General features: G+C 43.2%; 1 long non-coding RNA gene across 1 annotated transcript; it reads left to right on the forward strand.

Annotated features, from left to right (window-relative positions):
• The first annotated feature begins 1,600 nt into the window (after positions 1-1,600).
• LOC123328521 lies at positions 1,601-11,004 on the forward strand. Its single transcript, XR_006543402.1, has 4 exons — positions 1,601-1,896; positions 7,687-7,821; positions 9,013-9,114; positions 10,718-11,004. It is a non-coding gene; the product is annotated as an uncharacterized LOC123328521 (long non-coding RNA).
• Positions 11,005-11,559: the final 555 nt, after the last annotated feature.

The following is an 11,559-nucleotide window of genomic DNA, read 5'->3' on the forward strand; positions in this document are numbered from 1 at the left end:
AACTAAAACAACAAACAACGACAAACTTTGTGAAGCAGCCCACTCTGCAAGTGGACAGCTCTGCTAGTAGAATGTTCTCCCTTTTGGTGAATGAACCGAAGCCTGTAAGTACCTCTGTGATTCCCAGCTGTTGATCCAAGATATATCCGAAAAGATGCACGGAAGTTATGACACCACAGCAGAGCTCTTGAGGAAGGTGATGACATTGATCATATGCATCGCCCCAACCCCCGCCCCCGCCGAGTTTTCTCTGAGTTCTTTTCACATAGCTTGTCTCTCAGACCCCTCACTGAGCTGGTTTCTCTCCTCAGTGAAGACTCAGCTTGTCTGTGGCCCTCCTGAAATATGTGGACTCCTGAGTTCTCCAGGTGTGAAGAACAGTATGGGCTGGCCTTTCTGCTGCTCATGCTCTGCTCTGCCTAATGGAGCTAAGGTGAACCACATTCTTCTTTTATTTTAATTACAATTTAAAAATTTTTATTTTTAATTTTTATTGAAGTATAGTTAATCTACAATTTTGTGTTAGTTTCAAGTGTACAGCAAAGTTGTTCAGTTAAACATCTGTCTATCCTTTTTCAGATTCTTTTCCCTTATAGATTATTAAAAGTATTGCATATATAGCCAGTAAAAACAATGAAATAATGCCGTTTGCGGCAGTATGGATGGACTAGAGATTGTTGTACAGAGTGAAGTAAGTCAAACAGAGAAGGAGAAATATCATATGACATCCCTTATATGTGGAACCTAAAAAGAAACGATACAAATGAACTGACTTACAAAACAGAAAGAGACTCACAGACTTAGAGAATGAACTCACGGTTGCTCGTGGGTTGGGGTGGGTTTGGGGGAGGGATAGTTAGGGATTTTGGTATGGACATGTACACACTGCTATACTTAAAGTGGATAACCACCAACAAAGACCTACTCTATAGTACAGGGAACTCTGCTCAATGTTATCTGGCAGCCTGGATGGGAGGAGAGTTTGGGGGAGAATGGATACATGTGTATGTATGGTTGAGTCTCTTCACTGTTCACCTGAAGCTATCACAATATTGTTAATGGGCTATACCCCAAGACAAAATAAAAAAATATTGAGTATAATTCCCTGTGCTTTACAGTAGATCCTTATTTTGTATAAGCTATGCTGTGCTTAGTTGCTCAGTTGTGTCTGACTCTTTTCCACCCCATAGATTGCAGCATGCCAGGCTCCTCTATGTGGGGATTCTTCAGGCAAGAATATTGGAGAGGGTTGCCCTGCCCTCTTCCAAGGGATCTTCCCAACCCAGGGATCGAACCCAGGTATCCTGCATTGCAGGCAGATTCCTTACTGTCTGAGCCACCAGGGAAACCCAAGAATACTGGAGTGGGTAGCCTACCCCTTCTCCAGGGAATCTTCCCTACCCAGGAATTGAACCAGTGTCTTCTTCATCGCAGATGAATTTTTTACCAGCTGAGATACCAGGGGAGCCCCTATTTTATATATGGTAGTGTGTATATGTTAATCCCAAACTTCTGGTTTATTTCTCTTTCCCCCATTCCCTTTGGGTAACCATCAGTTTATTTTCTATGTCTGGGGTTCTATTTCTGTGTTGCATATAAATTCATTTGTAACACATTCTTTTTTTTTTTTTTTAAATCCTCAACAACTTTGTCTCTAGGCCTGGCGAAACTATTTGTGTTAAGGATTGGGTTGAGAATGATGAGGAGATTATTGGGAAACTACAACTCCATTCAGCTTTGGCGGACAGGTTTCACATAGGCAGGGGTCCTGCATGGTTAATGCATCTGTGGAGAACTAGTTCCTTCACTTCTTGCTGCAGGAAGGAGAACCTGGGCTTTGGAGTCTGACAGACTGATGTTTTCTAGCATCTGAAATGGGGTACCTCTCCTTATAAAGTAGTTGTGGAAATCAAACAAAAGGTGAGTTTCCTGGTAAAAAAAATAAATACTCAAAAATATTCAAATTCTCTGCTTTTGCATCTGATGCAGTCCTTAAAATATTTGGAAATTTGCATCTCTCATAGAAATGAAATTTCTGTAATATGATAGAGGAAAACTTTATTCACTGATAAAATTTTGACCAACCATGCTGCCAAGTCGCTTCAGTTGTGTCCAACTCTGTGTGACCCCATGGACTGCAGCCTACCAGGCTTCTCCGTCCATGGGATTCTCCAGGCAAGAACACTGGAGTGGGTTGCCATTTCCTTCTCCAATGCATGAAAGTGGAAAGTGAAAGTGAAGTCGCTCAGTCGTGTCTGACTCTTAGTGACCCCATGGACTGCAGCCTACCAGGCTCCTCCATCCATGGGGTTTTCCAGGCAAGAGTACTGGAGTGGGGTACCATTGCCTTCTCCCTGACCAACCATAAACTTACGCAAATCAATTGCCCTAAAGTTTCCCATTTTACAGATAAGAAAATGGAGCCCCTGGGAAGTTGAGTGAGTTGTCCATGGCTACTTAACTAATATTTTACTAGATGTTCTGTCTTCTGTGCATCATTGTCTCTGTGTCTGTGCCTTTGGTTAGGCACAGTTTAACCCATAGGACTACCAGTTAGTAACTGATTCCATTTACTGGAAGAAGATTGATCAATCAAGCAACAAGTATTTCCCCTAGGCCTGGCATTTTTCTTGGTGCCAAAGAAGATACCGGTGTACTCTAGATTCTTTAGACCTCACATCACACCTACAAGAATGTCTGCTATGAAAAAGACTGACCATACCAAGTGTTGATGAATATGTAGAGGAATAGAACTTTCATACTGTACTGGTGAGAATGAAAATGATACAACCACTTTGGGAAACAAGGTGACAGTTTATTCATTTAAACATTTATTTACCATATGACTCAGACCTTCCACTTAGGTTTTTATTTATCTAAGGGAAATGAAAACATATGTTTATACAAAAGCATATACAAGAGTATTTATAGTAACTTTGTCATTATTTGAAAATTGCAAGGACTTCCCTGGTGATCCAGTAGCTAAGACTCCACACTCCCAGTGCTGGGCACCCGGTTCAGTATGTGATTGGGGAATTAGATCCCACATCCTGCAACTAAGACTTGATATGCTGCAACTAAAAATCCCTCGTGCCACAAATAAAACATGAAGCAAGCAAGTAAGTAAATAAAGATAAATATTTTAAAAGTGGCAACAACCCAATGTCATCAATAAATGAATGGATCAACAAACTATGGTACATCCACACACAGTGGAAAACTGCTCAGCTACCAAAAGGAATAAACTGATGACATACACATCAATCTGGATGAATCTCAGAATAGTTATGCTGAAAGAAGCCAAATGTGGAAGAGTACATGTTGTATGATTTCATTTATAGAAGGTTCTAGAAAATACAAACTGACTTATGGGGCAGTAAGCATCAGTAGTTGTCTGGTGTTGGGGGCTGGTCAGGGGAGGGGGGATTACACAGGGGCATGAAGAAACTTTGGGGGTTAATGGAAATGTTCATTATCTTGATTGTGGGGATAGTTTCATGGGTATATACCTTTGTCAAAATGATCAGACTGTACTCTTTCAGTGTGTGCATTTTTTTAAACTGGTCAGTCGCATCTCATTAAAGCTGTCAAAAGACAAAACAAAGGTACTCTGGGTCTCACAATTGTGTGGGTGTAAAGAAACTGCAAAAACAAATAAGGACCTACCGTATAGCACAGGGAACTCTATTCAATACTCTGTAGTAAAAATGGGACTTCCCTGGCAGTCCAGTTGTTAAGACTCTGTGCTTCCCATGCAGGGGGCATGGGTTTGATCACAGGTCAGGGAACTAAGGTTCTGCATGCCACATGGTGTGGCCAAAAAACAAAATAAATATGGAAAGGAATCTAAAAAATAAGTGCATGCATGCATGCTCAGTCGTGTCCAGCTCTTTGTGACCCCATGGACTGTAGCCTGCCAGGTTCCTCTGTCCATGGAATTTTCCAGGCAAGAATATTGGAGTGGATTGCCATGTATATGTATAAATGATTCACTATTCAATAAATCTGAAACTAACACAACATTGTAAATCAACTACATGCCAATAAAAATTAAAAAAAAAAAAGAAGAAACTACAAAAGCATAATTCCAGTTTCCCTGACTGCTGTTTCCTTCTGGCCAAGAACTCAGAGTCTGCTCCTGTGTCTCACCCGGCTTATCTTAGAGGCAGAGATAGCTTTGACACTATCTCATATGTAAATTGGCCTGGGAATTACAGTCTCCACAGTGGCACTGACGCTGCTCTTGTTGGGAGTGGCTTGTGATGCTTCTTGAGGGCATGGTGCTGGCCCTGCTGCTGGGTATCAGCAGAGAAAGCTGATGTACAGGCCAGAGGCATGGTCCCTCCAGGAGGGGCTGCCCTCTGAGGACCTGCCTGTGGACAAGCATCAAGGCTATTCTGCATCAGGACAGAAGAGAGCAGATCACGTCCCTACCACCTGCCTCTGTGTCTTGGGTACTTTTTTACCCCCACGTCTCTTGGAGTCTCTGATGAGATAACTCTCCCAAGCCGCTTCTCGTGATTTCCGTGCCTGAACAGAGGCACCTACTAAAGAAGAATGCCACAATGTTTCCTCACCGCAGATTCCTGGGCAGATTCTCCTGCCCCCGCATTCAAATCAGCTCATGCCAATGAGGGACTTCCTGCTGCTTGCCCCACCTGCTCATCTGACCTGCCTGGACCAGCTGTCTCCAAGTACTGGCTTGACCTAGGTTTCCACCCGGCCCTCCCATCACTCAGGGCAGGCTCGGTCTGGTTGGCAAACCCCAGACATGAAAGACTTTCCCTACTCCCCACTGCTTCTTCCTAGGCTCCAAATCAGAGAGGAAGGTAGGACAGAGGAAGAAGCGCAAGGAGGAAAAAGTGAAGGAATCGACGCCTCTTTGTCCCAGAGCCATGGGCCAGGCTGAGTAGGACCCATGAGAAACTTTGAATTAGATGTGAGATTGGTATTTTTGCTTCCTCTCCTCCCCTGCCAGTTTTCACCATGAAAATCCTTAAACATCCAGACAAGTTTGAAAAGTAGCACAGGTTCTTCCTGTAGCGCAGGTGGTCCAGTGGTTAAGAATCTGCTTGCCAATGCAGGGGACAGAGGTTCCATCCCTGGTTCGGGATGAGTCCACATGCTGTGACTACTAAGACCGTGTGCCACAGCTGCTGAGCCCGGACACCCTGGAGCCCATGCTCTGCAACAAGAGAAGCCACCACAGTGACAAGCCCCAGCACTGCAGGGAAGCAACTAAACCCACTTGCTGCAGCTAGAGAAAGCCCACCTGCAGCAACGAAGACCCAGTGGAACCAAAAATAAAAATAGATAAATAAATTTAAGCAATTACTGTTTATAATACTTCTCCCACCTCTCCCTAGTTCAAAGACACTTTATTTTACAGCCTTTACAGAATCAGTTTGTTGTCTTGTATTAGCATGGGAAAAATGATCTGTAGATCTACTTATTAATTTTTTCCCCTGTTAATGTCATTTTAATTATTGTTTGTTGTTGTTGTTTAGTCACTAAGTCATGTCTGACTCCTTGCTTCCCCATGGACTGTAGCCCACCAGGCTCCTCTGTCCATGGGATTTCCCAGGCAAGAATACTAGAGTGGGTTGCCATTTCCTTCTCCACTTTATTATCCAGATGTTAAATGACTATCATATTGCTGTTCAAAAACACTGAGCCAGGCAGCAACAAATGAGAATTCCCTCACAGCCCTGTCAATACTTCTAAAAAAAAAAACAACTTTACTGAGGTAAAACCAGCATATGATAAATTGCACATGTTTAAATTGTGCAATTCATATGTTTTGATGTACCCATGCAAAACCATCACGACAATCAAGATAGTGAAGGCATTCCTCACTTCATAAGTTCCTGCAGGCCTCTTGATAATTCCTCTCCCCTCTTTCATTTCCAGCAAACACTGATCTGTTTTCTGTCACTGTGACTTAGTTTACATTTTCTAGAGTTTTATGAAAATAGAATTGCACAAGATGTACTGTTTTTTGGTCTGTTTATCAGCTTTTAAGCAACTTTCCATATTTTAACCTCTACTCCCTTTTCCAGAGATACTAGATGTTGACTGGTTCTCAGTTTTCCCTCTGTTCACTTAAGGTCAGCTTCCACTTGTCCAACTACTGCTTTCCAGCTTTCAATTTTTTTTTTTTTTCTCCCTTGAAGAACTCCTGTGTGAGTCTGGGAACTCTTGCATCTCTATTGTGAATGTGAACTCAGCACAGGGCATGCCAGGGAGCTGTCTGGTCTTCACCAGACAGCTCCCTGGCATGCCCTGTGCTGAGTTGTTGCTGTCTCCTTTCCTGTTCTTTTCGTCCTTGTGGGTTTGTGCCTTTAAAGACCCCTTTAATGCTATTGTAGTGGGTTTGGAAACAGAAATAACAGTAGTGAATGAGTCCATATCTGCCATCTTTATCTGGAATCTGAGACTGTTCAAAAATGAAGATTATTCAAGAGAAAGCTCTGCAATGACTGGAGGCATCAGCGGGCTCTGACAGCATGTTTGAAGCAGTTGCTGCAGGAAAACAGATGAAAAGATATACTGCATTCTTGGTTTAGAAGAATCAATATTGTTAAGATGACCCTATCACCCGAGGCACTGTACATATTTACTGCAATTCCTATCAAATTACCAATGGCATTTGTCATAGAACTAGAACAAATCATTTTAAAATTTGTATGGAAACCAAAAGATCCCAAATAACCAAAACAATCTTGAGAAAGAGCAGAATTGGAAGAATCACTTTGCCTGACAATACCACAAAGCTACAGTAATCAAAACAGTATGGTACTGGCACAAAACCAGACATGTAGATCAATGAAACAGGATAGAAAACCCAGAAAACAAAAACAAAAACAAAAACACCCACGCACTTATGTCAGCTAATCTATGACAAGGCTCCCCAAGTGGCTTAGTGTTAAAGAATCTATCTGCCTATGCAAGAGACACAGAAGATGCAGGTTTGATCCCTGAGTTGGAAGGATCCCCTGGAGGAAAAAATGGCAACCCACTCCAGTATTATTGCCTGGAGAATCCCATGGACTAAGGAGCCTGGTGGAGAAGGCAATGGCACCCGACTCCAGTACTCTTGCCTAGAAAATCCCATGGACGGAGGAGCCTGGAAGGCTGCAGTCCATGGGGTCGCTGAGGGTTGGACACAACTGAGCAACTTCACTTTCACTTTTCACTTTCATGCATTGGAGAAGGAAATGGCAACCCACTCCAGTGTTCTTGCCTGGAGAATCCCAGGGACAGGGGAGCCTGGTGGGCTGCCGTCTATGGGGTCGCACAGAGTCGGACACAACTGAAGTGACTTAGCAGTAGCAGCAAGGAGCCTGGTGGGCTACAGTCCATGGGGCTACAGAGTCGGACATGACTGAGCGCAACAACACACACACAACAATCTATGACAAAGGAGGCAAGAATATATAATGGAGAAGATAGTCTCTTCAATAAGTGGTGCTGGAAAAACTGGGCAATTACATGTAAAGGAGTGAAATTTGAATATTCTCTAACACCGTACACAAAAACAAGCTGAGAACAAAATCATTTCATGTTGCCATTCGTGCTGTTCAGACTGCCCAATGTACTGGTTATGTTTACTGTTCAGTAAAAGCTCGTTTCTCCTTCCTTCCCTCTCTCTCTCCCTTCATCCCTCCTTTTCTTCTTTTATTTCAGCAGCTGATGTGGGGAAACTTCCCAGGAGGAGAACGTGCCTGCTGTGAGTAAGGGTAAATGAAGACAAATGAGATGCTGCAGCTTAGTTTAGGATGCTGTGAAGGTCAAGAGAGGCACCTCAGGAGTCAGTTAAGGGTGAGTCTTCTTGCCAGGAAAAGAAGAGGGAGAAAGGGAAGGGAGTTAAGATAAGCCTCTGAGTAAGGGGATTCTGGGCTTCCCTGGTGGCTCAGATGGTAAAGAACCTGCCTACAATGCAGGTTCAATCCCTGGGTGGGAAAGTCCCCTGGAGAAGGGCAGGGCATTCCACTCCAGTATTCTTGCCTGGAGAATTCCATGGACAGAGGAGCCTGGTGCGCTACAGTCCATGGGGTTGCAAGGGTCAGACACGACTGAGTGACTTACATTTCATTTCTAAGGGGTTCCAGGGCCTGAGGCCAGGAAGAGACTTAGTTTTTATTTTTTGGGCTATACTACATGACATGTGGGATCTTAGTTCCTTGACCAGGGATCAAACCTATGCCCCCTGCAGTGGAAGCATGGAGTCTTCACCACTGAATCATCAGGGAAGTCCCAGGAAGAGAAATTTAAGAGCGTATAGTTTCTGAGGTGGCAGGAACTCAGCTGATGAGGAGCAGCCTGAAGGCCTGGACTTTTTTGGTGACGAGGTAGAAAGTTCCTTCCTCATACAGAAAAACCAAGTGGCTGATGAGTGGGTGGATGTGGAGGGACAGGTTTGGGAAATAGGTTCAGGTAGAGACTACAGAGTTCGTCTAGATGAGTTTTTGTTATCCTAATCTTAGTAAATGGAATCTAAGGCTTCCTGAGAGTGGAGAGTGGCTGGGAGGAGGAAGGGTCTCTGGGGTTTAGGCCCTGAGAAACTAGGGATCCCCTGCCCAGGTGTCTCTCAGGGGCTCTGCTGGGGTCACTCCAAAGGTAAGAGGCTCTTAGCCCTGCTAGATAGTATCGGCTGAGAGAATCTTATTATAGCATTTACTTCCTTTTCTTTCGATGAAAGTTTAAAGGTCACTGTTTGCTCTTGCAAAGGAAGTTCCACAAATATTCCATGTGCAGCCTTAGAAATAAACAGCATGACATCAAGTTCATTGCAAACTCCCTGTTTTGGGGGAATTCCCAAGGAAGTGGAGGCAGAGTTCTGGGAGAGACAAGATGAATTCGGAGTGATTACTCAGTAGCTGCAGCAGGGACCAGAATTTCCCTGCACGTTTCCCAGGTTCTCATTTGCCAACTCAGCCTAGAGGTATTTCTGTTGACAAAAAAAAAAAAAAAAAAAAAAAAAAGCTGTGGGTGAAATAATTTATTTTTCAGGCATTGGCCTCCACCCCTGCTTGGCTTGGAGGACTGGTTCCCCTTTGTATGGGATGGCAGAGGAAGAAGGCCCTGGTGTCATTATGGAGGAAAGGGAAATGGGTGGATATCCAGGCCTGAGTTCCATCCACTTGTAACTGAGTATCAGCTGTGTAGACATTCTACAGGTTGTATTTTTTCTATGGATGGAGGGTGGGAGGTTAAATGTAAGTTATGCAGCCATACTGCAGGCCAGAGAGTAACATGCCAGAGTCTCATATGTCATTCATCATTTGTGAATAGCTGTGGTATCAGGTTCAAGGTTAAGGCCTTCCTACTAGCTCTGGGGAAACAAAATTTCCCTATTAGGCTGAGATACTTCTGAATAGAGAAGCATTTGGAGGGTTGAGGGACTAATGTGTTATTTCCAGATGCTTTGCTTTAAAAATGTAGATTTCTTGGACTTCCCTTGTGGCACAGTGGTTGGCACATCTGTCTGCCAATTCAGAGAACACAGGTTCTATCCCTGGTCCAGGAAGATTCCACATGCCTCAGAGTAACTAAGCTCATGTGCCACAACCACTGAGCCTGCACTCTAGAGCTCACAAGCCACAACTACTAAAGCCCATGTGCTGCAACTTCTGAAGCCAGAGGGCCCTGAGCCTGTACTCTGCAACAAGAGAACCCACCTCAATGAGAAGCCCACGCACTGCAATGAAGAGTAGCCCTCGCTCGCAGCAGCTAGAGAAAGCCCATACAAAGCAATGAGGGCCCAGCACAGCCAAAAATAATAAATAAATAAAAATTAAAAAAATGTATACTTCTTACTCAGGTGAGGGAGCATGGTGAGTCTGAGCAGGACCAGAAGGACAAGGACAAAAAGAGGAGGGAAGAATTCAGGGTATCAAGTATGACAGTGTGTATTAATTAGGTTGGTATAAAAGTAATTCGGTTTCAGACCGTGAATTTTAAATCATTATAACTAGATTCAAATACATCTTTATTAATCAAAATAGGAACCATTACAATAAACCCATTCTTGCCAATGAGAAATGAGTTTATTTATTCCTGTAGCATAAAAATCCATGCTTTTGGAGTCCACGAACTCATAGAAAGTATTTTCTGCCTCCTGCGGCTTGTGGAAGCACTTTCCCTGCAAAAAGTTGTCAAGATGCTGGAAGAAGTGGTAGTCTGTTGGCAAGAGATCAGGTGAATATGGCAGATGAGGCAAAACTTCACAGCCCAATGCATTCAACTTTTGAAGCATTTGTTGTGCCACGTGCAGTTGGGCATCGTCGTGGGGAAGAATTGGGGTCATATTGTTGATCAATGCTGGCTGCAGACATTGTAGTTTTGGGGGCATCTTATCAATTCACTGAGCATACTTCTCAGGTGTAATGGTTTTGCTGGGATTCAGAAAGCTGTAGTGGATCACATGGGCAGCAGACCACCAAACAATAACCATGACCTTTCTTTTTTTTTTTGGTTCAAGTTTGGCTTTGGGAAAGTGCTTTGGGGCTTCTTCTCAGTCCAGCCACTGAGCTGGTTATCATCAGTTGTTGTATAAAATCCACTTTTCATCACACGTCACAATCCAATTGAGAAATGGTTCTTTGTTGTGTAGAGTAAGAGAAGACAATGCTTCAAAATGATGATTTTTTCGATTTTTGGTCAGCTCATGAAGCATCCACTTATTGAGCTTTTTTACCTTTCCAATTTGCTTTAGATGCCCAATGACCATAGAATGGTCGACATTTTTCTTTGGCAACTTCTCATGTAGTTGTAAGAAGATCAGCTTCAATGATTGCTCTCAATTTGTCATTGTCAAGTTCTGATGGCTGGTCACTATGGTCCTCATCTTCAAGGCTCTCATCTCGTTTGAAAAACTTCTTGAACCACCACTTCACTGTATGTTAGCAGTTTCTGGACCAAATGTGTTGTGTATGTTGCCAGCTATCTTTGCTACTTTATGATCCATTTTGAACTTGAATAAAAAAAGAATCCCTCAAATTTGCTTTTTGTCTAATATCATTTCTATAGTCTAAAACAAATGTAAAATAAACAGCAAGTAATAAGTTGTTAGCAAAAAAAAAAGCAAGAAATGAGCATTAAAATGATGTATAACATAACCACATTTATTTAAGAATGTGTTCCAATAGTAAAGAGCAAATTTCAACAATGCAAAATGGCAATTACTTTTACAGGGGAGATGGCTAAATAGAGGGAGAAATGCACCCACATTTGCCCACCCCTAAGCCCAACTGATGGTCATTTTGTACTTTATTGAAACAACAAAGACAGTAGGGCAGGAACTCTCTTATTGTCCACTTGAAACACCGAGTTCACCTATCTCTGCTTCTATTATGGTGGACGAAGTGTCCCTAGGGACAATGGTCATCTTGAACTCTGGCTTCGACATCTCCCCTTGTGCCCCAGCCCATGGTCTGTTCAGGACCCTTTTCTCAGCTACATCATCCATTCCTCCCTCTTTCCCAGGTCTCTGCCTAAGTTCTGACCTTGTGAATAAGTCCTCTTTGACCCCACATCCCTCTTCAGCCACCACCTCAC

Source organism: Bubalus bubalis, chromosome 12, assembly GCF_019923935.1.
Source record: "Bubalus bubalis isolate 160015118507 breed Murrah chromosome 12, NDDB_SH_1, whole genome shotgun sequence".
In the NCBI taxonomy this organism is placed as follows: domain Eukaryota; kingdom Metazoa; phylum Chordata; class Mammalia; order Artiodactyla; family Bovidae; genus Bubalus; species Bubalus bubalis.